Source organism: Oryx dammah, unplaced genomic scaffold (genome assembly GCF_014754425.2).
Source record: "Oryx dammah isolate SB20612 unplaced genomic scaffold, SCBI_Odam_1.1 HiC_scaffold_19, whole genome shotgun sequence".
NCBI lineage: Eukaryota > Metazoa > Chordata > Mammalia > Artiodactyla > Bovidae > Oryx > Oryx dammah.
The window spans coordinates 78924668-78952462 of NW_024070203.1; the positions used below are offsets into that span (position 1 = coordinate 78924668).

The window sequence follows — 27795 nt, forward strand, 5'->3', positions numbered from 1 at the left end:
TTACACATCAGACTTCCCTGGTGGCTCAGCGGGTAAAGAATTGCCTGCAATGCAGGAGACCCAGGTTGGATTCCTGGGTCAGGTAGGTCCGCTGGAGGAGGGCATGGCACCCCACTCCAGTATTCTCACTTGGAGAATCCCAAGGATAGAGGAGCCTGGTGGGTGATGGTCCCTAGGGTCACAAAGAGTCAGACACGACTGAAGCGACTGAGTATGCACACACTGAAGTTACACATCTTTGCTTCAGTGGCTTCATCTGTGATTGAAGATGGTAATTATAATATCCACTTCACAGTTATTTTGCAAATTTACTTAATTTATACAAACATATCACTTACCCTAGAATATAGTAAGCACTCGTTAAATGTTAAATATTTATCATACTAATTTATCTATTGCATTAATCTTGCAGAGAGAGACTGTGTGAGCTCAAGTCCTTAGGACCATCTAAGCACATTCTTTATAGACATTTCTCAAGTGTTGGCTGGAAATTTTATCCTTCAGAAGAGAGAGACAAATGACTTTTAAATCTAAAACTTATAAAACAAAGCCTGAATCTGAATCCCTGTTCCAGAATGTGCCTGATCCACTCTGACTTCTGGGAAGGCTATGGAGTTACATAACTCAGGTCAGATCCTGGTTCTGCCAACTCTCTGCCTGCCTGACACCAAGCAACTTGGATCATCTCTCTGTTTCTGAGCTTCCACATCTGAAACATGGGGAATATTAGCACTGACCTCACAAGATTGCTATGAGGAATAAAAGAGATAGCATACGTAAAGGATTTAAAAGTGCTTGGCACATAGGAATTACTTAGTAAACATTAGTTGTTATTATTATAATTTCTTCAGTGTTAATTTTCCCCACTGACTTGGTAGAGTGATTAATGACCGAAAGCATTTTGAAACATGTAGGAAGACAATCTAAATATTTATTATTCATATTACCTTACGTGATGTCTAGGATCCAACAAACTCTCCTTGTTCTCAGGCTCTCTGACTCGAAAGGAGGTCATTGTAACACTTCTTAATAGGCTCTTTTAAATAATGTTTCCAAACAAATTGGCACTAATAAGTTGCAGGTAAGAGTTCTTAATCCAGGTACAGTGAACTGGGCATACACCCATAGCTCTACTGAGGAAAATGGCATTTTCCAACTGTGGTACTGAATTCAAGATATAAAATGCTTCTAATTTATTTATGTAATTAAGCATGTGCTCTGGTGGTGGAGTATTCAGCACTGTTTAGCGGAAGCAGACAGAAAGAAGACTCAACAGGTTTAAAGTTCTGTATTGCCACTGTCAGTCATCCTACAGGAGATGATCAGCATAGACACCAGCTCCCTGACCCCATGTACAAGCCCCATGTGCAATTTAACAATAACAAAGCGTAAATGAAAAGGGAGCTGTAAAAAAAATCAAAATAAGAACATTTAAAGATTAATACCAATCCCTCACAAAGTCTTCAAAAAATACAAGGGAAGGGAATGCTTCCCAACTCATTCTACAAGGCCACCACTACTAATAACAAAGCCAGAGATAGACACTGCTAGGAAAGAAAACTACAGTCCAAAATCGCATATAAGTATAAATGCAAAAAAAAAAAAGAAAGAAACTAAAACAAACTGATACAGCAACATATGAAAACACCATGACCAAGAGGAATTTATTCAGGAATGCAATTGATTTAACATCAAAAAGTCAATCAATGTAGTACATTATAATAATGTAATAAAAGATAAAAATCACATGATCATCTCAATAGATGCTGACTAAACCTTGGACAAAATCTAATCCCCTGTCATAATAAAAACACTCATCAAACTAAAAATGGAAGGGAACTTCCTCAACTCAATAAAAGCTATCTATGAAAAACCCATAGCAAACATCTTAATTAGTGGTAGAAGATGAAATACTTTCCCCCTGAGATCAAAAAACAAGACTAAGATGTCTGCTCTGAGCACTTCTATTCAACATTGGACTAGAGGTTCTGGCTAGAAAAATCAGACAAGAAAAAGAAATAAAAGAAATCTAGATTGGAAAAAAAGAAGTAAAACTGTTCACAGATGGTCAAATATATAGAGAATCATAAGGAGTCACACACAAAAAAACTACTAGAACTAATGAGCAAGTACAGCAAGGTTGCAGGATGTAATATCAATATACAAAAGTCATTTGTACAGTAGTGATAAACAATATAATATAGTAGCAATACAGTAGAAATGAGGGACACCTGAGTTTGATCCCTGGGTTGGGAAGATCCCCAGGAGGAGGGCATGGCAACCCACCCCAGTATTCTTGCCTGGAGAACCCCATGGACAGAGGAGCCTGGCAGGCTGCAGTCCATGGGGTCGCAAAGAGCTGGACACGACTACGTAAGCACAGCACATGAGCAATCGGAAAATGAATAATCGCTTTTTTATTAGCAACAAAAGGAATAAAATACTATAAATAAATTTAACAAAAGGTGTGTGAGATTTACACAATGAAAACTGCAAAATGTTGAGATAAAGAAGATCCAAATGAAAAGTGGCCTATGTTTATAGACTGGGAGACTTCACATTCTTAAGATGCTGTGTGCGTGCTGTGCTCAGTTGCTTCAGTAGTGTACAAGTCTTTTCGCCCCTACGGAATGCAGCCTGTCAGGCTCCTCAGCCCATGGGATTCTCCAGGCGGGAATACTGGAGTGGGTTGCCATGCCCTCCTCCAGGGGGCCTTCCTGAGCCAGGGATTGAACCTGCATCTCCTGCACTGCAGGCAGATTCTGTATGGACCGAGCCACCAGGGAAGCCCTCTTCAGATGGCAATAGTCCCCCAATTTATTACAGATTCAGTGCAATCCCTATCAAAATTCTAACTGCCTTTTTTGATGAAATTTACAAGTTGATTCCAAAATTCATATGGAAAAGCGAGGGACTCAAAATAACCGGCACAAGTTGAAAAAGTGGAACAAAATTGGTGGATTCACACTTCCATATTCAAAAACACATTACAAATCTATAGTAATTAAAAGGATAGTACTGGTATAAAGGTAGATATAATGATCAATAAAATAGAATTGAGAATTGAGAAATAAACTTTTTAAGAATGGTCAATTCATTTTCAACAGGAGGGTTGAAGTAATTCATTGGGGATGAAAAGTATTTCCACAAATGGTGCTGGGACCAACCAGATACGTGCATGAAAAATAATGAAATTGCACCCCTATATCACACAAAATATGAAGGAATCATAGACCCAAATGTAAGAGCTAAAACTGTAAAACTTCACAATCTCAGGTAAGGAAATTGTTTCTTAGATACAACATTGAAGTCATAAGCAACAAAAGAAAAAAGAGATAAACTGAATCATCAAGACATTAAACTTCTGTACTTCAAACGGCACCCCCAGAAAGTGGAGAAAACAAACCACAGAATGGGAGAGAAACTTTTACGAATCAGATATCTGAGAAGGCACTTGTGTCTGAAATATATTAATAACTCTTAAAAGCTCAATAATAAAAGACTAGCCAATTTAAAAATGCATGAAGAAATTGAATAGACAGTTCAACAAATAAGATACACCAATGTATAAAAAGCCTGTGAAAAGATGCCGCACACCACTAGCTATAAGGGAAATGCAGGTCGGAACTACAACGAAGTGCCTCTTTGCATAGGATGGCTATGAACAAAAAGAGGTAAAAACAAACGCTGGCAATAATGCGGAAGACTCTGAGCCCTTGTACATAGCTAGTATGAATATAAAATGGCATAGTCAATTTGACAGTTCCTCAAAAAGTTAAACATTTAGTTATCATATAACCCACAGTTCTACTACTAGGCGTAAACTCAAAAGAAATGAAAATATGTGTTCACACAAAAAGGAGCACACAAATGTTTCCAGTATTATTCAGAAGAGGCCAAGGTCAGAAACAAACCTAATGTCCATCAGCTGATGAGGGGATATTCCAATACACTATATCTATACCATGAAATACTATTCAGCAATAAACAACAATTGTTCTGAAGTGTGCTACAGCATGAATGGACCTTGAAAGCATTATCCTGAAGCCAATCACACACCACCACAGACAGTTAGTCCCCTACATACGAACCTTCAAGTGGCAAATGATCAAAGACGCGAACACGTGTGTGCATGTCTAGTCACATAAGTTAGTTCACATGTCTGGCGTCCATCATCGTGTGCATGCATTCTCTATAAGTGGTGTGCTTTGGGGTACTTTACTGTGTAGTGCAGTATCTTTATTTCAAGCCCGGGATGGGAGTGAACTCGCCCTGTCTCCTACTGCTGACTCTTTCAGCTCCACAATCTTCCACCTCTTCTTCCTCCTCCGGTCAGTAACTGTTCCCTGGATGCCAGCCTCTGTATGCCAGCTGTTATACTGTACTACTGTAACTTTCAAGGTACTATACTATAAGATTAAGAATGCTTTCTTTATTTTTTGTATTTGTTTTTTATGTGTTATCTGTGTGAAAAGTATTATAAAGTCTATTACATACTGTTTATCAGCTTATTTAGTTGGGTACCTAGAATAACTTTGTTGGACTTATAAACAAATTAGACTTATAAATATGCACTCAGGACGAAACTTGTTTACACGTAGGAGACCTACTGTATCATAAAATTCCATTTGCAAGAAATGTTCAGAAAAGGCAAATTCATAGAGGTAGGAAGTAAATTTTAGGTTGTCTTGTGCTGCTGGAAAGGAGAGGGAAATGGGGAGTGAATGCTGATGTGGGATTTCTTATCAGGATGATAAATATGTTCTAAAATTAGACAGTGATGGATCTTTGAATATACTTAAAAAAACCCGTATGTGTTAAAAAGTAAATTATATGGTTTGTGAATGTATCCTAATAAAACTTTTAATATAAAATATCAAAATAAAAACCTAAGCTTCCAGATTTCTCTTCAAGGGAAAAAGTTCATTCAAAAACTATGCTTTCATGACTCTGGTTTATGAGATGTATGAAAACAAAGCCTGCTGCTCTCTGCGCTTGCAAGAGAGTAATCCCAAAATGTAAAATGAATATGGAAACTAAGTTTCAAATCAGCTTTTCAAATTCTACTAAATTTCTTGTGTATGTGGTGTAAAGTGATATAATTTGAAGGAGGTTGAATATTGTCTTTTATCTACATAAAATAAGTGCAAGGTTTAAACAAGTGGGTTTGCTATTTCCCACCTGATTGCCATACATCAGGTAAACTCTCTTATGCGTCACTTCTGACTAGCTCTTTATAGAAAATGCAAGGTACACTGTGTTTCCAAGTACTTCGAAATTCGCCAAGTTCAAAATCAACTGTTGAAAGTGGGTGTCATCTTATGATGTTAAATATCCTACAAAAGGAAAATTATGTATCCTTACTGAGGAACAGGTAGATTTCCACAGGGGCATGGAGACATTGACTAAAGTAAAAATTATTCACAACACAGTGAAGTCTTGGACTGTTTCCTGAAAAAAGAGGTGGAAATGGTTATGAGGACTGGGAGCTTTTGAAGCTATCGTCTTTTGTTTTTGTGAGTGTTTTTTTAAACTTCCTTATTAGGAAGGTTAAAAGAGCATCTATTCTGCTTATTTGCTTCCCTGGTGGATCAGTAGTAAAGAATTCGGTTGTTAATGCCAGAGATGCAGGTTAAATCCCTGGGTCAGAAAGATCCCCTGGAGGAAACGGCAACCCACTCCAGTATCCTTGCCTGGAAAATCCCATGGACAGAGGAGCCTGGAAAGCTACAGTCCATGGGGTCACATAATCAAACACGACTTCTAAACAACAAATTCTGTTTGTTTGTTTTAAAAATCAGTTTGAAAATAACTTTCTTGCAAAAATTACAGATGACTTTATTAATTTTTTTAGATTTAGCACTTGAACAGTAAGTTCATCTCAGACTTTTCTACTGTTATTAACAACAACAAGAGTAAATTGATCTCAGGCATTTATACTGCCATTAAGAATACAAAAGCAAAAGGATTCATTTATACCATAATTTCCCCAAAAGGAAACACTGAAATAGTTTCAACTCCCACAGGTTAAAAAAAAGGAAAGCAAAAGAAAATCTTGATTAAGAGAGAGAAAGTAGGACTAAATTTCATTTCTAATTTTTATAATTCAGTTGAAATGGCATAAAAAAAGAGAAGAAAAAGTCAAATTGTTGAATTCTAGTCCATACCGATGACAGATACCACATGAGCAAACCTCAACCAGCCTATTAATATTATATTCACTGAAAGATCTTATTAAGGAGAGTGTAACAGACATCATCAGAAGTGCTGTAACACAGCATCAGAGAGCTGTGCCTGCTTCCAAAACAGAGGAACCCAGCCAGCTCCACAAGTGTAAGACAGAAAGAAGATGGTCAAAGTGCTTAGTGGAATAAAACCAAGTGATTTTTTTTTTTTAAACATCCATAGCATATACGAAGGTTTTGGCTTCTTTCTAAGACAAAAAATATAAAGAAAATTAAAGATATAAGGAGGTACTGCCTGTAAAAAAAATTTACACAAGATTTTGTCATCTAAAAGTATTGTATAAATACTAGTTTTGTTATTTTTAGATATTTTGTAACCTAAACATCAAAACATGTGTTTGTTCCCTTTTTTTCTTTCTGATCTTGTTCTTCTATGTAAAGTTACAATTTTCTGCTAATATTTAGTCATTTCATCATCTTAATTTGTTTTCTTATTTTCTCCTTGAATCTTTACAATCTCTAAAAGAAAGACGTACTTGTGTATTAAGTAAGATGAAAACCCACCTTGGAATAACAAAAATGTTACAATAGATACTTCACTTAGTAAAAATAATGATAAAGATATGAAGCAACATAAAAATCATTTTATAAATGAAGATGGTAACCTTAACCAATGAAATGTTCTGTCCATTTTACTAATTAAATATTGTTTTTAGTTTAAGTCTCAATGGGAAACAGTTTTGATTAACTGGACTGGAAAGTATTTAAAGATCATCTAACCCAAGATCGCTGTCTTCTCAGTAAGAAATATGCCGTTTCTATTATGAACATTGTTAAACTATGCCAGTCTCTCATTACCCTCAGAGCCCAAACATCCTCCTATTAGAATAGAACTGAAGACATAACTCATAGCACATGCTATAGACTGAATGTTTATGTCCCTGCAAAATTTATATGTTGGAATTCTAACCTGCATGGTGATAGTATTAGGAAGTGGGGCTTTGGCAAGTGATTGAGTCATGAGGATATAGCCCACCTTAGAGGGATTAGTACACTTAGAAAAGAGGCTCCAGAAAGATCCGTCACTCCTTCCATCACATGAGGTTATAGTGAAAAAACACTGTCTGAGAAGTGGGTGAACACCAGACACTGAATCTGCCGGCACCATGATCTTGGACTTTCCAGCCTGCAAAACTGTAAGAAATAACTGTTGGTTGTGTATAAGCCACCCAGTCTATGGTATTTTTGTTATAACGGCCAAAACAAACTAGACAGCACATTTTGTCATAAGGGAAATAAGATAAAGACATTTGAATTATTTATTATCCATTCTTGATTAGAACTCTGGGGTCAGGGGGTAAGGAATGGTTGATTTCTTTCTTGACATGAAGAAAATATTTTTAAAACAAAGCATCAGATAGTCATACAAGGTCAGAGCAAGATGACAGAGCAGGAGGATGTGGAGCTCACCTCCCCCCACAAACACATCTACAGGTGGAACAATTCCCACGGAAAACTAACTGGAGACTGGCAGAACTCTACAGCAGAAGCTGTAGGGAAGATTTCCACATATCTGGGTAGGATGGAAAAAGGACATAGGGTCAGGACTGCCACCCTTAGGACCTGAAAGAAAGAAGGGTCTGCACAGGCAGACCCTGGACCTGGGGCTGGATTGGGTTGAGCCACAGCTGAGCAGCTCAGTCTTGGAGTCTTACATGGAGGAGACAAGCCCTCTTGGCTTCAGGGAGAACCGCAGGAACTGGAGAAGGGCTGGAGAAGTCTCGACTCCACTCACAAAGAGTGTGCAGGTGCTGGCTTACTAACCAACAGGGTAGAGAGAGCCCTGCACTGTGGCTGCCAGCTCACCGTGCTGCAGAATCCAAGTGGGGCAACACCCCACTCTGCCCACTCCACACCACGTCTTGGCACTGGATCTGGAGCAGACAGGCCTTGAGAGAAGACCCAATCCAGGGACACACAGGAGGATCTGGGGCGGGGGCTCTGGGGGTGTGGGGCCGCAGCTCCAGTGCTGGTGCTAACTCAACCGGCAGAGGCAGCCCAGGTCGCTGACAGCAGTACAGCCGCTGCCATTCCTCCAGCCAAGGGGCCCCCACCCCCTGCTCCAGCCTAGCGACGGCTCCACCCCTGCCCACAGCACACCCCAGCCTCGCCCTAGATCACACAGCAGTAGGTGCCTAGAGACTGCAGCAAGGGGAGGAACGCACCTGGGGCTGTGTCTGAGTGGTGCTGCGCACACCTACACGGGCAGCACGTCAGATCTCTGCAAGCACGGAAGCCTCACTTACTTCAGTACACCTGTCCTTCGGGGCAAAACACACACTGAGAGCGAACAGACTACTTCAGCCCACCCCTCGGTACTTCTGCTGTAACACATGGGGAGCACACCCCACCCCCGACAGGCCAGGGAGAGCTACAGAGCAGAGAAATCTCCGCCTCACACATTGCATGGGTTTTACACCCTCCAACACCAACCACGCTCCCTATCAAGGGGACAGTGGCCAGCACACCGTGAGGAAAGATGTGGCTGGTGTCTACATCAAAATCAGTCCTCATGGCAAAGACACTGGATAAAACACAGTCTACACAGGGACACTCCCACATAAAAATACCCCTTCAAGACCTCAATAGGTAACTTTTTCTCCTAAATTAACAGAGAACTTTTAGTTTGTTTTGTTTTTTTTTTTACAGATAAATACAATTAATAAATCTTTAGCCAGGCTCAGCAAGAAGAAGAGAGGAAAGGAATCACTAATTATTAGAGAAATGAAAATCAAAGCCATACACAGGTCAGAATAGCTGTCGTCAAAAAGTTTACAAATAATAAATGTTGGGGAGGATGTGGAGAAAGGGAAATTATGATACACTGTTAGTGGAAATGTAAAATTGCTGTACCCACCACGGAAAACAGCATGGAGGTTCCCTAAAAAGCTACAAATAGAACTACCATATGATTCAGCAACACCACTCCTAAGTATATATCCAGAAAAACAAAAGCACTAATCTGAAAAGATACATGCACCCAATGTTCACAGCAGCAGTATTTACAGTAGCTAACATATGGAAGCAACCCAAGTGCTCACCAACAGACCACTGGCTTAAGAAAATGTGGAGTGTGTGTGTGTGTGTGTGTGTGTAGTGGAATATAAATCATAAAAAAGAATGAAATACTGCCATTTGTACCAACACAGGTGGACCTAGAGACCATTGCACCTAGCAAAATAAATCAGAGAAAGACACGTACTGTATGATGTCATTCATATATGGAATATAAAAAGTAATACAAAACTGAATATACATGTACAAAACAGAAACAGATTCACAGACATAGAGAACAAGCTTATGGATACCAAAATAGAGGGAGGAAGGGACAAATTAGGGATATGGGATTAACAGATACAAACTACTACATATAAAATAGATATGTAACAAGTAATTTATTATATAGCGCAGGGAGTTATACCCAATATCTTAAAGTAACATAGAATAGAATCTGCAAAACAAACAAACAAAAATCTGAATTACTATGAATCTAAATTACTTTGCTGTACATCTGAAACTAACACTATATTAGTAAACTAATTTTTAAATTTAAAAGTTAAAAAAAAAAAAAAACAACAAAGTATCAGCTAAGCACCAAACAAAACACTAGAGCCATGTTCTCACGGTGTTTTCTACAGAATACCAGGCTGAAGAAACCTTATAAGGGGCAAAAGATCCCATGGGCAAATACAGTCATGAGACATTGAGCACTATTTCCCTGCTTTGAGGAGTCACAAAGCACATTAGTTTATTGATAGCTCTGAGAAGCAACATAGCTAAGAAACATGTTTGATTAAGCATTCCCAAGCTTAACTGACATAAGGACCTTTTTTGGTGTAACATTTTTATCATCTCATAGTCTTATCTGAGCAAAAAAGTTGATTCACTCTCCTTAAAGGAGGACCAAGAAAATGCCTGGGCATTTTCCTTCAATGATCAATTCAGCTGGCCCTTTTTCTATAAACGTGTCTGAATACCACCAAGGTAGAGTTCCAGACACATGCCCCTATGTACTGCTGCTTTTCCCTCAATATTTCTGTTTATAGCCCTTATGATACTGTTATATTCACGTGCCTAAACATCCCATAGTAGAAAGGAGCTACTCAAGAGTCTAGACCATGTCGAATGATTCTTTATACAGCAAGAACTTGTAGCTTCTACTGTATTTTAAGTATTTATATTTCCTACCATATTTTAAAGTGCTCAACAAATACATATGTGCTCTATATATCTGTTGAACAGTTTATATATACCTTATTGGGTCTCTTTTTCCAAAGAATCCTGACTAAAAGTCAGATTTATTTCTATTTGCAGCCAAATATATTCAAATCCTGAAAGATGATGCTGTGAAAGTGCTACACTCAATATGCCAGCAAATTTGGAAAACTCAGCAGTGGCCACAGGACTGGAAAAGGTCAGTTTTCATTCCAATCCCAAAGAAGGGCAACGCCAAAGAATGTTCAAACTACTGCACAATTGCACTCATCTCACATGCTAGTAAAGGAATGCTTAAAATTCTCCAAGCCAGGCTTCAGCAATACGTGAACTGTGAACTTGCAGATGTTCAAGCTGGTTTTAGAAAAAGCAGAGGAACCAGAGATCAAATTACTAGCATTCGCTGTATCATTGAAAAAACAAGAGAGTTTCAGAAAAACATCTATTTCTGCTTTCTTGACTATGCCAAAGCCTTTGACTGTGTGGATCACAATAAACTGTGGAAAATTCTGAAAGAGATGGGAATACCAGACCACCTGACCTGCCTCTTGAGAAATCTGTATGCAGGTCAGGAAGCAACAGTTAGAACTGGACATGGAACAACAGACTGGTTCCAAATAGGAAAAGGAGTACATCAAGGCTATATATTGTCACCCTGCTTATTTAACTTCTATGCAGAGTACATCATGAGAAACACTGGGCTGGAAGAAGCACAGGCTGGAATCAAGACTGCCAGAAGAAATATCAATCACCTCAGATATGCAGATGACACCACCCTTATGGCAGAAAGTGAAGAGGAACTAAAAAGCCTCTTGATGAAAGTGAAAGTGGAGAGTGAAAAAGTTGGCTTAAAGCTCAACATTCAGAAAACGAAGATCATGGCATCTGGTCCCATCACTTCATGGGAAATAGATGGGAAACAGTGGAAACAGTGTCAGACTTTATTTTTTGGGGCTCCCAAATCACTGCAGATGGTGATTGCAGCCATGAAATTAAAAGACGCTTACTCCTTGGAAGGAAGGTTATGACCAACCTAGACAGCATATTAAAAAGCAGAGACATTACTTTGTCAACAAAGGTCCATCTAGTCAAGGCTATGGTTTTTCCAGTGGTCATGTATGGATGTGAGAGTTGGACTGTGAAGAAAGCTGAGCACCGAAGAATTGATGCTTTTGAACTGTGGTGTTGGAGAAGACTCTTGAGAGTCCCTTGGACAGCAAGGAGATCTAACCCGTCAGTCCATCCTAAAGGAGACCAGTCCCCTGTGTGTTCACTGGAAGGAATGTTGTTGAAGCTGAAACTCCAATACTTTGGCCACCTGATGTGAAGAACTGACTCATTGGAAAAGACCCTGATGCTGGGAAAGATTGAGGGCAGGAGGAGAAGGGGACAACAGAGGATAAGATGGTTGGATGGCATCACTGACTCAATGGACATGGGTTTGGGTGGACTCTGGAAGTTGGGGATGGACAGGGAAGACTGGCGTGCTGCGTTTCACGGGGTCGCAAAGATTTGGACATGACTGAGTGACTGAACTGAACTGATATTCCCCAAACTTGCAACAACCAAGGTAGCAAAATCAGTACATTGAATATTTTAAAATTATAAGCTTCCCTTTTAAAAACATAAGCTCCATATCAAATAAATAAGTTCAAACTAAAATGACTGAAATAAGCCATTGCAGAAGATTCTTGGAAGATGATAGAATAAACCTGCTCTTTAAGAACAGATCAAAAGAATCCCACAGGTTAAAATAAAAGGACACAATAACTTGAAGCTATAGAAAGAAATAAAGATCTCAGTAAAGATAAATGGGCAATTATAAGAGCTATTTTTTTATTGTAAAAACAGATTGTAGCTCCACTTTTAGTTTTCTACATGATTTAAGAGAGCAATTCATCGAAAATAATTAGTTTATGTATTGGGGCACATAATATATGGAGATGTAATCCTGTAACATCAACAACCAAAAGGTTGGGGAAAGAGCTGTAAAGGAACAGTTTTTGTATGTTACTAAAATTAAGCTAATCTAAATTCAAATTAGAGTGTTATAACTTTAGGATGTTAAATGTAATCCCCATGGTAACCACAAAGAAAATAGCTCTAGAATATAAACAAAAGGAAATGAAAAAGAAATGTAAACATTCCACCAGCAAATAATCAACCAAACACAAAAGAAGATAGTAATACAGGAAATGAGAAACAAAAATGCTAAAAGGTAAAAAGAAAGCAAGTAGCAAAATGACAGAAGTCACTAATTATCAATAATTAGTTTAAATGTAAATGGTTAAGCTTTCTAATCAAAAGACAAATATTGGCAAAACTGATTGTTTTAAGGGATCCAACCATCTGCTATCTGCATGAGACTTGCTTTGAAGTAAAAGATACAAACATACTGAAAGCGAAAGAATGGACGAAGATATTCCACACAAATAGTAACCAGAAGGGAAGAGCAGTGGCTATACTAACATCACACGAAATAGACTCTGAATCAAACATACTGAAAGCGAAAGAATGGACAAAGATATTCCACACAAATAGTAACCAGAAGGGAACGGTAGTGGCTATACTAACATCACATGAAATAGACTCTGAATCAAAAAACTTTACAAGAGAAAATAAAAAGGATATTGTTTATTAATAATAGGTTTGATACAGGAAGAAGGCATAAGAATTATAAACATTTATGCATCTAATAACAGACTACAAATGTATATGAAACAAACACTGACAGAATTAGAATTGGAAAGTGGAAATAGATGGTTCTAAAATAATAGTCGTAGACTTCAATACTCAACTCTCAGTAATGGTGAACAACCAGTCAGAAAATGAGTAAGAAAATAAAGGACTTAAACAATGCGATGATAAACCAACCAGATCTAATAGACATATATAGGCTACTCTCCCTAACAAAAACAGCATTCACTTTCTTCGCAAATCTATGTGAAAAGTTTTCCAGGATAGACCAAATGTTAGGCCAAAATCTAATTCTCAATATATCTAAAAGATACATATTCAATGTTCCCTGACCACAACACAATAAAGTTAGAAACAAATATCAGACAGAAAACTTGAAAATTTATGTTATTTCTGAAAAGTACATGGCAGACTCTTAACCAACCATTGGCTCAAAGAACTCACAAGGGAAACTATAAAATATTTAGAGATGAGTGAAAAAATAAATACAACACACAAAATGAAAGTCAGGACATTCCTATCAATTGCGCAAAATTAAAAAGAATTTTAAGAGAGTTATAGGTTAACAAATTGGGTAACCTAGATGAAATTGACAAATCGCTACAAAGACGAAACTAACCAAGACTGAATCATGAAAAAATAGAAAATTTGAATAAATCTATAACTAGTAAGGAAATTAAATCAGTAATCAAAAATGTCTCTGACTGATGGCTTCAATAGTGGATTCTACCAACCATTTAAAGAACTAATACCAATACTTCTCAAAATATTTCCAATACAATTTAAGAAGAGAGAATGCTTCCTAGTTCATTCTATGAAGCCAGCATTACCCTGATACCAAAGCCAGGTAAAGATACTACAAGGAAAGAAAACTACCACAAATATCCCTTAATATTTGATGCAAAAATCCTCAACAAAATACTAGTAAACAAAATTCAGCAGCATAATAAAAGGAATATACACCATGACCTAGTGCAGTTTATTTCTAGAATGCAAGGATGGTATGGCAAACAAATTTGATCAGTGTACTATACCACATTAACAGAATGAAAGAAAAAACTGACATGATCACCTCATTTGATAAAGAAAAAAACATGTAAGAATTGTCAAAACTCTTTGATGATAAAAACACCTAGTAAATTAGAATAGAAGGAAACAATTTCAGCATAACTAAAGCCATGTATGAAAAACACACAGCAAACATCATACTCAATGGTGAAAGACAAAGTTTTTTCACTAAGATCAGGAATAAGGCAAAAGAACATGTGCAATGGTGAAAGCAACCAGGCAAGAAAAAATAAATAAATAAAAGGCACCTAAGTTAGAAAGAAAGAAGTAAAATTATTTCTGTCCACAGATAATATTATATGTAGAAAACCCTAAAGATCCCCCCCACCACCACACATATACACACAGAACTATTAGAAGTAATAATGAATTCAGAAAAGTAGCAGGATACAAAGCCAACATGCAAAAATCTGTTGCATTTCTATACATAAACAATGAGATGTAAACAAAAGATGAAAAAGAAATTTAAAAGCAATTGCATTTACAGTAACATAAAAAAATAGAATACTTAGGAATTAACTAACCAAGGAGGTGAAAGACTTATACAATGAAACAATGCTGGAAGCAATTAAAGAATGGATAAATAAATGAAAACACATTGTATGTTCATGAACTGTTTAGTCCTTAAGTCATATCCAACTCTTTAGGGACTCCATGGACTGTAGCCTGCCAGGCTCCTTTGTTCTCAGGATTTCCCAGGCAAGAATACTGGAGTGGGTTGTCATTTCCTACTCCAGGAGACCTTCACAACCCAGGGATTGAGCCTGCATCTCTTGCACTGGCAGGTGGATTCTTTACCACTGAGCCACCAGGGAAACCCTCTTCATGAGTTAGAAGACTTAAGATTATTAATATGTCAATACTACCAAAGTCATTAGTAGATTCAATGCAATCCCTATCAAAATTCCAGGGATGTTTTGAGAAGAAATAGAAAAATTCATCCAAAAGTTTATATGGCATCTCAGTGAGCCTTAATAGCTAAAACAATCCTGAAAAATAAGATCAAAGCTGAAGGGCTCATGTTTCCTGATTTTAAAACTTACTTCAAAATCAACATAATCAAAACAGTGTTCAGTTCAGTTCAGTTCAGTTCAGAAGCTCAGTCATGTCCGACTCTTTGCGACCCCATGAATCACAGCACGCCAGGCCTCCCTGTCCATCACCAACTCCCAGAGTTCACTTAGACTCACGTCCATCGAGTCAGTGATGCCATCCAGCCATCTCATCCTCTGTCATCCCCTTCTCCTCCTGCCCTCAATCCCTCCCAGCATCAGAGTCTTTTCCAATGAGTCAACTCTTCGCATGAGGGGCCAAAGTGCTGGAGTTTCAGCTTTAGCATCCTTCCTTCCAAGGAAATCCCAGGGCTGATCTCCTTCAGAATGGACTGCTTGGATCTCCTTGTGTTATGCTTGCATAAAGACAGGCATGCAGACCAATGAAACAGAATATATTGCCTAGCAATAAACCTTTGAATATATGGGGTTTGGACAAGTGTACAGAGACCGTTCAATGGAGACAGGGCAGTCTTTACAATAAATGGTGCTGGGAAAATCGGATATCCACTTGCAAAGGAATGAAGTTAGACTCTTACTTAACATCACACACAGAAACTAACTCAAAATGAATCAAAAATTTAAATGTAATGCCTAAAGCTATAAAACTCTAAGGAGAAAACATGGCAAAAGTTTCTTGACACTGGATTTGGCAATGATTTCTTGAGTATGACACTGAAGGTACAAAAAACAACAACAAAAATAGACAAATTAGACTTCATGCATATTAGAAAATTTTGCATCAGAAGACAGTATCAAGGGGTTAAAAAGGCAAGCTACAGAATGAAAGAAAATGTTTACAAATCATATCTCTGATAACAGATTAATAGCTAGAATAAACAGAGGACTCTGAAAACTCAAACACAAAAAAAACAAACAACATAATTCCATAATGGGCTAAGGATTTGAACACATATTTCAACAAAGATATATAAATGGTCAATAAGCATAAAAATTATATATTCGTCTACAGATTCAAGGCATTCCCTATCAAATCACCAAAAACACTTTTCATGGAACTAGAAAAAAAATCTTAAAATTTCTATGGAAACACAAAAAAAACCCCAAATAGCCAAAGCAATCTTGAGGAAGAAAAACAGAGCTGGAGGAATTAGGCTCCCTGACTTCAGCCTACACTACAAAGTTATAGTAGTCAAAACAGTATGGCACTGGTACAAAAATAGAAATATAGATCAATGAAACAGTTCAGAAAACCCAGAAATAAACTCACACACCTATGGTCAATTAATCTATGACAGAGGTGGCATGACTACACAATGGGGGAAAGATTGTCTTTTTGACAAATGGTGCTGGAAAAACTGGACAGCTACATGTAAAAATATGAAATTAGATCATTCTTTAACACCATATACAAAAATAAGCTCAAAGTAGATTAAAGGGCTAAATGTGAGACTGGACATTCTACAACTCCTAGAGGAAAACATAGGCAGAACACTCTCTGACATAAATCACACCAATATATTTTTTGATCCATCTCCCAGAAAAATGGAAATAAGAAATAAACAAATGGGACCTATTAAACTCAAAAGCTTTTGCACAGCAAAGGAAGCCATAAACATACAAAAGACAACCCACAGATTGGGAGAAAATACTTGCAAATGATGGGACTGACAGGGGACTAGTCTGCAAAATTTACAAACAGCTCATGAGGTTAATATCATCAAAACAAACAATCCAACTAAAAATTTGGGAAGAAGACCTAAATAGACACTTCTCCAAAGAAGACACACAGATGGCCAAGAGGTATATAAAAAGATGTTCAGTATCACTAATCATTAGAGAAATGCAAGTCAAAACTACAATGAAATACCATCACATACCAACCAAAATGTCTATCATCAAAAAATCCACAAACAATAAATGCTGGAGAGGGTGTGGAGAGGACAGAACCCTCCTACACTGTTGGTGGGAATGTAAATTGGTATGGCCACTATGGAGAATAGTATGGAGGTTTCTTAGAAAACTAAAAATAAAACTATCATTGACTGTGCAATCCCACTTCTGAGAAAATATCCTGAAAAAAACATGGTCCAAAAGGATGCATGTACCCCAGTGCTCTCTGCAGTATAGTTTACAATAGGTAGGCTGCAGTCCATGGGGTCGCGGAGTCGGACACGACTGAAACGACTTAGCAGCAGCAGCAGCAGCAGCAGCAGGACATGGAAGCAACCTAAATGTCCATCAGCAGAGGAACGGATAAGGAAGATGTAGTACATACATGCAATGAAATATTACTCAGCCATTAAAAAGAATGCAATAAGGCCATTTGCAGCAATACGAACGGACCTAGAGATGGTCACACTGAATGTGAAGTAAGGCAGACAAAGAGAAATATCATATAGTATGTCTTATATGTGGAATCTAAAAAGAAATGATACAAATGAGCTTATTTACAAAATAGAAACAGGCTCACAGACTTAGAGAAGGACTTACCATTACCAGGGGGAAGAGGAAAGGGAGGATAGTAAGGGAGTTTGAGATCAACATGTATACAGTCCATGGGGTCGCTAAGAGCTGGACAGGACTGAACGACTTCACTTTCACTTTTCACTTTCATGCATTGGAGAAGTAAATGGCAACCCACTCCACTGTTCTTGCTTGGAGAATCCCAGGGACAGGGGAGCCTGGTGGGCTGCCGTCTATGGGGTCACACTGAATCAGACACAACTGGTGCGACTACCAGGCTCCTCCGTCCATGGGATTTCCCAGGCAAGAGTACCGGAGTGGGGTGCCACTGCCTTCTACTGTATTTAAAATGGATAACCAACAAGGACCTACTGTAGAGCACAGGGAACTCTACCCAATGTTATGTGGCAACTTGGGTGGGAGGGGAGTTTGAGGAAGAATATATATATATATATGGCTGAGTCACCCTGCTTTACGCCTGAAATCATCACAACATTGTTAATCAGCTATGTGTGTTAAATGATGAGCTCAGTCGGGCCCCAGTCTTTGCAATCCCATGCAATGTAGCACCCCAGGCTCCTCTATCTGTGGGATTCTCCAGGCATGAATACCGGCATGGGTTGCCATTTCCTACTCCAGCGGATCTTCCTCACCCATGGATTGAACCTGGGCCTCCTGCATTGCAGGTGGATTCTTTACTGTTTGGGACACCAGGGAAGCCCATTAATCATTTATATTCCAACATAAAAAAGAAATGATGCTTAATAGTAATCACTGCTGCTGCTAAGCTGCTTCAGTCGTATCTGACTCTGTGCGACCCCATAGACGGCAGCCCACCAGGCTCCCCCATCCCTGGGATTCTCCAGGCAAGAACACTGGAGTGGGTTTCCATTTCCTTCTCCAATGCATGAAAGTGAAAAGTGAAAGTGAAGTCGCTCAGTCATGTCCGACTCTTAGCGACCTCATGGACTACAGCCCACCAGGCTCCTCTGTCCATGGGATTTTCCAGGCAAGACTACTGGAGTGGGCTGCCATTGCCTTCTCTGAACAGTAATCACTAAGGAAAGGCAAATCAAAACTACAGTGAGATACCTCCTCACACCCATTAGAATATCTACTATCAAAAAGCTGATAACAGCAGGTATTGGTGAGGATGTGGAGAAATTGGAACGCTTGTGTGCCATTGGTGGGAATGTGCCAGGGTACAGACTCCTTAAAAAACCATATGATTGTTCCTTGAAAACTTAAAAATAGAATTACCATATTACTGACCATACTCCCCAAATAAAAGCAGGGTCTCAGATAGATGTTGGTACACCCATGTTCACAGCAGCATTATCTCAGCAGCTAAAATGTGTTACCAACTCAATTGAATGGATAAACAAAACATGGTGTTTACATGCAATGGAATATTATTCTGCCTTAAAAAGGAAGGTGATTCTAACATATGCTACAATGTGGATGAATATTGAGAGCATTATGCTAAGTGAAGTAAGGCAGTCAAAAAAGGCAAATACCATGCAAATCCACTTCTATGATGTACTGAAAGTAGTCAAAATCACAGAGACAGAAAGCAGAATGGTGGTTTCCAGTGGCTGGGAGAGGGGACTATTGTTTAGTTGGTACTGAATTTCAGTTTTACAAGATGAAAAGAGTTTTAGAGATGAGTGATTTGATGGCTGTAGAACATTATGAATGTATTTAATACCACTGAACTGTATGCTTAAAATGGTTATAACAGTAAACTTTGTTACTTCTATTTTTAAAGCCACGCATACATAAATTAAAATAAAATCCAATATCGTATAAACAAGGTGGAAAGTATGCATTTATCCCACACTGATGGCACTGCAAATTAGTTTGATATTTCTATAGTGTGATATCCCAATATGTAATAATAACTTTAAAAATTCTTATTTTTTTCAGTTATTCTGCTATGGAGAACAAACTCCATGGAAATATTATAAAAACACCAATACAGTATACTGACACATATATATGGAATTTAGAAATATGGTAATGATGACCCTGTATGCAAGACAGTGAAAGAGACACAGATGTATAGAACGGACTTTTGGACTGTGAGGGAGAGGGAGAGGGTGGGATGACTTGGGAGAATGACATTGAAACATGTATACTATCATGTAAGAAACGAAGCGCCAATCTATGTTCGATACAAGATACAGGATGCTTGGGGCTGGTGCACGGGGATGATCCAGAGAGATGATATGGGGTGGGAGGTGGACGGGGATTCAGGATTGGGAGCTCATAAACACCCGTGGTGGATTCATGTCAATGTATGGCAAAACCAATACAGTATTGTAAAGTAAAATAAAGTAAAAATAAAATTAAAATAAAAAATAAAAAAATTATAATAAGATGTTCTCTATGTCTCTGTGTATAAATGTGAAAATCTAGAACAGTCCAGAAGAGGAATTTCAGGAGAGGTGGCAAGAAAATGAATGAGCTACACTGCAAATAAATGGCCAAAAGCTATACATGGAAACACGTAGATAAAATAATGTTAAATAAAAGTATGATAAAGATTGAATATGAATTTGGATCAAAGTCAATTGAGTTAATAGTCACTTGATTCTTTGAGAAATTAGTCATCTTGTTAGACTGAAATCATGTGAACTGCAGTATTACCAATAAACAGAATTAAATCCTTGGAAGTCTGTCACAGTCTGTTAAAGAAAAATCCTGGAAGCAAAATCTGAAGCTATTACAGCAGCACTTTGAATCCTTGAAATTCTAGGTCATGGGCATTTCGGCACCTGTGGCAAAATAATAGAAAAATATATGTTGAAATTTTTTCTTCCACCATCAATTACAGGAAATTCTTGCAGCTGAATCCTGCTGCAGTGCCAGTCCATCGACACGCCATCTAGGCAGAACGACAAAGTTAATATTTTCTTGATGTCAATCACAATTGCGTTCAAGGGCTCTTCCTATACATCTGGTAGTGTTTCAACTGTTTATTCCTGCTTGTGTACACCTTCTCAGCCCCTGAGTCAACAGGTACATGTCTTCTACCTTTAGGAAAGTCATTCATGAGGTCTCCATCCCACAATGATACAGAGGGGCACAGAATTAATTCTGAAAAGGATTCTGGCACAGACAGAAAGTCAGCACTTAGTCACTTCAAAAGAGGAAAATTATGTCTACAAACAGCATCTGTGCATCATTATCAGTAAGTGTGCTTAAATAATATATTTCCATGAAATAAAAATAGATGTCTTGCCCTTGGATTTAAAGTTTTTCCTTCTCTTGGCCTTCTTTAAAGCTTTACTTTGGTATCAACATTTTTTCCCCCTATTTTAGGCACCATGAAAAGACCTTTACTCAAATAAGCAGTGGAGCTATGAACCCTACAGATTTAAGGAAAGGTCTGTTCCATGGACCCTTAAAACATAAATCTTTTCTATCAAAATCACAAATACCATGAACAGAAGTCAAATTCTCCAACAGAGTGGTTCATAGAATGTCCCAAAGATGTTAATGATAATAATAGCACTTACTAAGCACTTGCTATGGGGCTGGCTGTGTGCTGAGTGTTTTATATGCATTAATTCATTTACCAGTCACTACAACCCTATGAGGGCTTCCCTGGTAGCTCAGTTGGTAAACAGTTTGCCTGCAATGCAAGAGATGCGGGTTCGATCCCTGGGTTGGGAAGATCCTCTGGAGAAGGAAATGGCAACCCACTCTAGTATTCTTACCTGGGAAATCCCAAGAACAGAGGAGCCTGGTGAATACAGTCCACAGGTTTAGCGGCTAAACCACACCACCACCACAACCCCATCAAGTAAGGACTTGTATTGTCCCTGCTTTACAGATGATAAAATTAAAGCATAGAGAGGCAAAGTCCACAGTCTCACAGCTAGAAGTTGACAAAGCTAGAATTGAACCCTGGCAATTCTGTCTCAAATCCATCCTCTTTAACTGTAAAGAATCTGTATTATATGGCCATACACCACACTAGTAACAATGATGATAATCTTGATTATGTTAATTAGTTAACAGCAATAATTACTATCTATTGTATAGTAAGACATACACTGGGCTAAACAATTTCATGAATTACCTTATTTTTAATGTCAATTCTGAGATAGGTGCCCATATACCCATTTCTGAAATGAATTGACAAATACAGATTTCATGAATAGCTCAAGTTCTCTGGATAAGAAACAGTGAAATTTGAGACAAAAAATTTATTTTTTCCAGATTCAAGGGAACCTATTCAAGCCATACAGAACATTTTAAGCTTTTATATTCCTTCTGATGGGAAGACCAAAAGAGATTATACACTGTGATTATACACTTGCACTGGGCCTCGCTGGTAATATGTAGCTTATAAACAGTACTTATCATCACCACTCATATACTGCATATATTTCTACATTAAAGTACCAGAGATCATTGCATTTATTTACACATTTTATATCCATTATACATTTTATCTCTTTTAGACCATCAGCTCCATGAAAACAAAGACAAGATCAGTTTTGCTTTTGGGTACTTGTTACCAAGTCCAAGCTCACTCTGCTCACCATGACAGGCCAATGAATTGGAGAGACTAGGTGTTGAGGCAAGGAATATGACTTTATTCAGAAAGCCAGCTTACCAAGAAGATGGCAGACTAATGCCATCAGTAACTATATTGTTAGGCTCTGGGTACCAGTTTTTTTCGTAGAGTCAGGGAGAAAGAAGCAATGAGGAACTAAAGTCGAAAGACAGAAGAGAGAGGGAGAGGGACATAAAGTGAAAGTGTTTTCTGTCTTGCAAAATATCTCCACAAATGGCCAGTCTTTGGAAGAGATGTATTAATCTCTTCTTTTTGTTGTAGCTATTCACAGGTGGGCAGGGTCAGATTATCTCTCTATGGGCTGAACAAAGGCCCTTTACAGTCAGGCAGAAGTGCAGGGTCCTTAGGGCCAGGACCTTATGTATGACTGTAATAACAAAAGCAACAAAAGGCAAGTCAAAGAAATAGCTTCCAACATGGAATCAGAACTGGCTTCTTCTCTGCAACATACTCAATGTTGGGGCTTCCCTGGTGGCGTAGACAGTTAAGAAGCTGCCTGTAATGCGGGAGGCCCCTGGGTCAGGAAGATCCCTGGAGAAGGGAATGGCTATCCACTCCAGAATTCTTGCCTGGAGAATTTAATGGACAGAGGAGCCTGGTGAGCTATAGTCCATGGAGTTACAAAGAGTCAGACATGATGGAGTGATTAACACTTCACTTTCACTTCATGTTACAGCACAATTTTCAAATTTCAGTCTATAATACATGCTCAGAAAACATTTATTGAATTTTATTAACCTATGGCCTCTGACACCAACTTTCTCTGGTCATAGTATCATATTCTTGAACTTTATTTTCAGTTTTCCCCAGACAACTTTACTGCTATTTATTTATCATGAATCTGCATCAGAATCACATAGAGGAGTTGCTGAAACACAAACTGGTGGACCCAAGAACCAGAATTTCTAATAGGTCCAGAGTGAGGCAGTGGCATCTGCATTTCTAACAAATTCCTAGATGATGTGGATAGTGTTGAAGAGTTTGAGACTTCACTAGCAGAAAGAATTTATTCAAAGATAGCACCTATCAATTGAAAAACTAACTTTTTAACAGAGTATTCATTTCCAGAGACTCTGTGGCAAATATACACAGGTACATATACAAGATAGTAACAGAAGTGCTGTGAAAAAGTCAGGCCTCACTCTCAATGATCTGACATTTGTAACAATGTTAGTTTTCTACAGAGTGTGACTATAGCATTATGAACTTGATACAGTGACAAACTTGCTGAAACTCATGTAAATATCAAAAGGACTGTTAAAGCTGTCACTATGGGAGGCTGGCTGCAGAATGAATGCAGTGATTGCCCATTGCTCTAAACATGTTTGGAAATTTTTCTTCCAAAACCACCTTCAGAGAATTTGGCAGTCTTCCAAATGGTCTAAAATTGGAAGCAAAATTTGATATTTAAAATTTTTATTTTTTGAAATAGTCAAAATGTTATGAAATAATATTATGAACAAAATGAATGAATGTTACAAAATAATTAAAATGCTGTTAATGCATGGCTAACTAAGTGGCTCTAAAGAATTTCAAGATAGGTATCAGAAATATTTGCATCAATGACAACTGTTAGAATACGTGTTTAGTCTTTAAAAGGTATTTACATAATAATGCTAATTAGATGTATATATCCTAGTGTATTTGTAAAAAATGACTTACTAACAGTATTTCTCTCTCTCTTTTTCAAGATTGTGAATTTTATTTTTTAAATTATTTTAATTAATTTATTTCAATTGGAGGCTAATTAATTTACAATATTGTAGTGCTTTTTGCCACACATTGACATGAATCAGCCATAGTATTTCTTTTTTAAATGAGAGCAACCTAAAAGTTCAGTAATAAGGAAATTACAATATAAATTAGGGTGTTCAATTTCAATGGAGTCTTTTGTAGCCATTAAAATGTTAATGACAAAACATATAAAACCACATGAAAATTGTTGATATAGAGAAAATGCCAAGTTCTATATAAACTATGATAAGTAATATAAAAGAATACCCAAGGAATAGAAGAAAATATAGATAAAAGAAATAAGTTTAGATAGCAGGGGAAATTTTTTGCCTGTGAACTTTCTCATTTTTATACAACTACAAAATTTAGCCTTAAAAAACAAATTTTTATCTTAAATTTGCTATTGGTATTTGCCATAGTGACAGAAAAATATGGGCAAAGCTAAACATAAATATTGTGAGAACAAAAAGTATGAATCCTTCTATTTGTACGTGACATGAGTTATTAAATATACCTGAAGTCAGTCAAAGGAACACTTTAAAAGCAGAAGTGTAGGGAGAAATATTCCCCAACTGTTTGAGAATCTGAAGGTATATACAGTGATCTGGCACATAATTCAATAAAATGAAGGTAAATATGGATCCATTTGAGGATCACAAGTTCTAAACCAGATTCCAAGTCTGAATATGTGTGATAAGTGTATCAATCACAAAAGGCTAAATTGTTCTATGAAAACAAACAGCCCTTACAATTCTATTAATTAAAATGAAACAGCTCTTACAATTCCATTAATTAAAATGAAACAGCCCTTACAATTCCATTAATTAAAATGATAATTTTTAAAATCAGGGACATAGAAAACAGACTGGTCATTGCCAAGGAAGAGGGCAGTGGGAGAGAGTATAATTTGGAGTTTGGGATTAGTAGATGCAAACTGGTATATATAGAATGGATAAACAACGTCTTACTGTATAGCACTGGGAACTATATCAATATCCTGTGATAAGCCATAATGTAAAAGAATATATATATATTATATATATATGTGTGTATGTATTGAGTATAACTGAGTCAATTTGTTATAGAGCAGTAATTAACACAACATTGTAATTCAAGTATACTTCAATAAAAAATAAATTTAAAAAATGATAGGTTTATTTAAAATTTCAGCTTCTTTGAGATATAATTGACATATGAAATTGTAAGATATTTAATTGTACAGAATGATTGATTTATGTATACATTGTGAAAAAATTTCCCCCTTGAGTTAATTCAAACACCTGTCAACTCACATATTTATCTTGTTTTTTTCCCTTTTTGGTGACAGCATTTTAATTTCTGCTTTCTTAGCAAATTTCAACTATATAATATCATTGGCCCTTGAACAACATTGGTTTGAATGTCCAGGTCCACTTGTATCATGGATTATTTTTCAATAAATATGTCCTACCGTACTACACTATCTGGGGTTGGTTGAATTCTCAAATGGGGAGCTACAGATATGGAGGGCCAGCTATAAACTTATATGCAGATTTTCGACAGCACATAGAGTTGGTGGCCCTAAGCCCAGAGTTCTTGAAGGGTCGACTGTACAGTGTTATCAATTACAGTCACCATGTTTTACATCAGGTCCTCAGACCTTATTCATCTTATAGCTGAAAATCTGAAGACTTTTCCCGACCTTTCCCTAGCCTCCTTCACCCCCACACACCCAGGCCCTGGTAGTCAATTTTCTACTCTGTTTCTATCAGTTAGCCCTTTATTACGATTCCATATGTGAGTGATGGCATGCAGTATTTGTATTTTTCGATCTAGCTTATTCCACTTAGCATAAAACCCTCAGCATCGGTTTGTGTTGTCACAAATGGCATGATTTTCCTCTTTCATGGCCAAATAGGATTCACTGCACATGTATATCCATACATGGGCTTTCCTGGCAATTCAGCTGGTAAAGAATCTGCCTGCGATGCAGGAGGTCCCAGCCTGATTCCTGGGTCAGGAAGATCCCCTGAAGAGATAGGCTACCCACTCCAGTATTCTTGGGCTTCCCTGGTGGCTCAGTTGGTAAAGAATTTGCCTGCAATGGGGAGACCTGGGCTTGATCCCTGGGTTAGGAGGATCCCCTGGAGAAGGGAATGGCTACCCACTCCCGGATTCTGGCCTGGAGAATTCCATGGACAGTATAGTTCGTGCAGTTGCAAAGAGGCAGACATGACTGAGCAACTTTCAGTTTTTTCATACACACACACACACACACACACAAACACACACACACACACACATGTATCAGCATCTTTATCCATTTATCTGTCGACAGATGCATATAATGCTTATATATATTTTGTCTATGGTGAATATTACTGCATTGAACATGGGGTTGCAGATATCTCTTTGATATTGTTTTTATTTTTACCTAGAAGTGGACTTGCTGGATCATATGGTAGTTCTATTTAAAAATTTTTAAGGAATATCCATACTGCTTTCCATAGTGGTTGTACCAATTTACATTCCTACCAACAGTGAATAAGGGTTCCTTTTTCTTCATATACTCACCAACACTCATTATCTTTTTTCTGTTTGATGATACTCCAGCAATACCTCATTGTGGTTTTGATTTGCCTTTCCCTGTTGACCATATGTATGTCTTCTTCAGAAAGATGACTATTCAGTTTCTATGCCCATTTTTAATCAAATTTTTTTGACTATGAGTTTTATCAGCTATATATACTTTGAGTATTAACCCTTAACAGGTATACAATTTGCAAATATTTTCTCCCATTCAGTAAGCTGCCTTTTCATTTTGCTGGTGGTATCCTTTACTGTGTAGAAGATTTTTAGTTTGATATAGTCCAGCTTACTTATTTTTGCTTTTTTATCAAAAAAAAAAAATTGCCAAGTCCAAGGAGCTTACTGCCTGTGTTTCCAAGTAAGAAGTTTATGGACTTAGGTCTTGTGTTCAATCCTTTAATCCATTTTAGTTGATTTTATATATGTGGTATAAGAAAGGGACCCAGCTTCATTCTTTTGCATATGGCTATCCAGTTTTCCCAAGATCATTTATTGAAAAAAATTATCCTTTTGTATATTAAATTATCCTATTATAGGATATATTATTATTATCTATATTATTTCCCAGGGTTGCTTTGGTTATTAAGGGTCTTTAGTGCTTCCATTCAAGGAATGATTTGTTTTCTATTTACATGAAAAGTTCCATTGAAATTTTGAGGGACTGCTTTGCAAAGAATGAGCATTTTAACAATATTAATTCCTTTAGTCTATAAAGTACAGAATATCTTTTCATTTGTGTCTTTAATTTCTTTCATCAATGTCTTATAGTTTTCCAAGAACAGGTATTTACCTCCTTGGTTATATTTATTTCTGGACATTTTATCATTTTGTATGCAATTTTAAATGGAATTATTTTCTTTTCTTTTTCTGAAAGTGTCTCATTAGTGTATAGAGATGCAATTGATTTTTGTCTATTTGTCTCTTATTATAATCCTTGGCTTAAAGTCTATATTGTCTGATATCCGTATTGCTACCTTTGCTTTCTTTTGGTTTACATTTACATGGGGTATATTTTCTACTCCTTCACCTTCACTCTATTAAAGTTAAAGTGAATCATTTTTAGGCAACATATAGTCGGATCTTTTTTGCTTTGTTTTGTTTTTTTATCCATTCAGTCACTGAATAATTTTAATTTAATTAGAGAGCTTAGTCTATTTACATTTAAAGTAATTATTTACAAGTATGCTTATTATTTGCCATT

At 37.3% G+C, this 27795-nt stretch overlaps 1 protein-coding gene across 3 annotated transcripts in view; it reads right to left on the reverse strand.

Moving 5' to 3' along the window:
- Nucleotides 1–27795, reverse strand: part of CPQ (carboxypeptidase Q) — a 572477-nt gene that overhangs the window by 305593 nt on the left and 239089 nt on the right. The gene's annotated exons all lie outside the window — the stretch shown is intronic.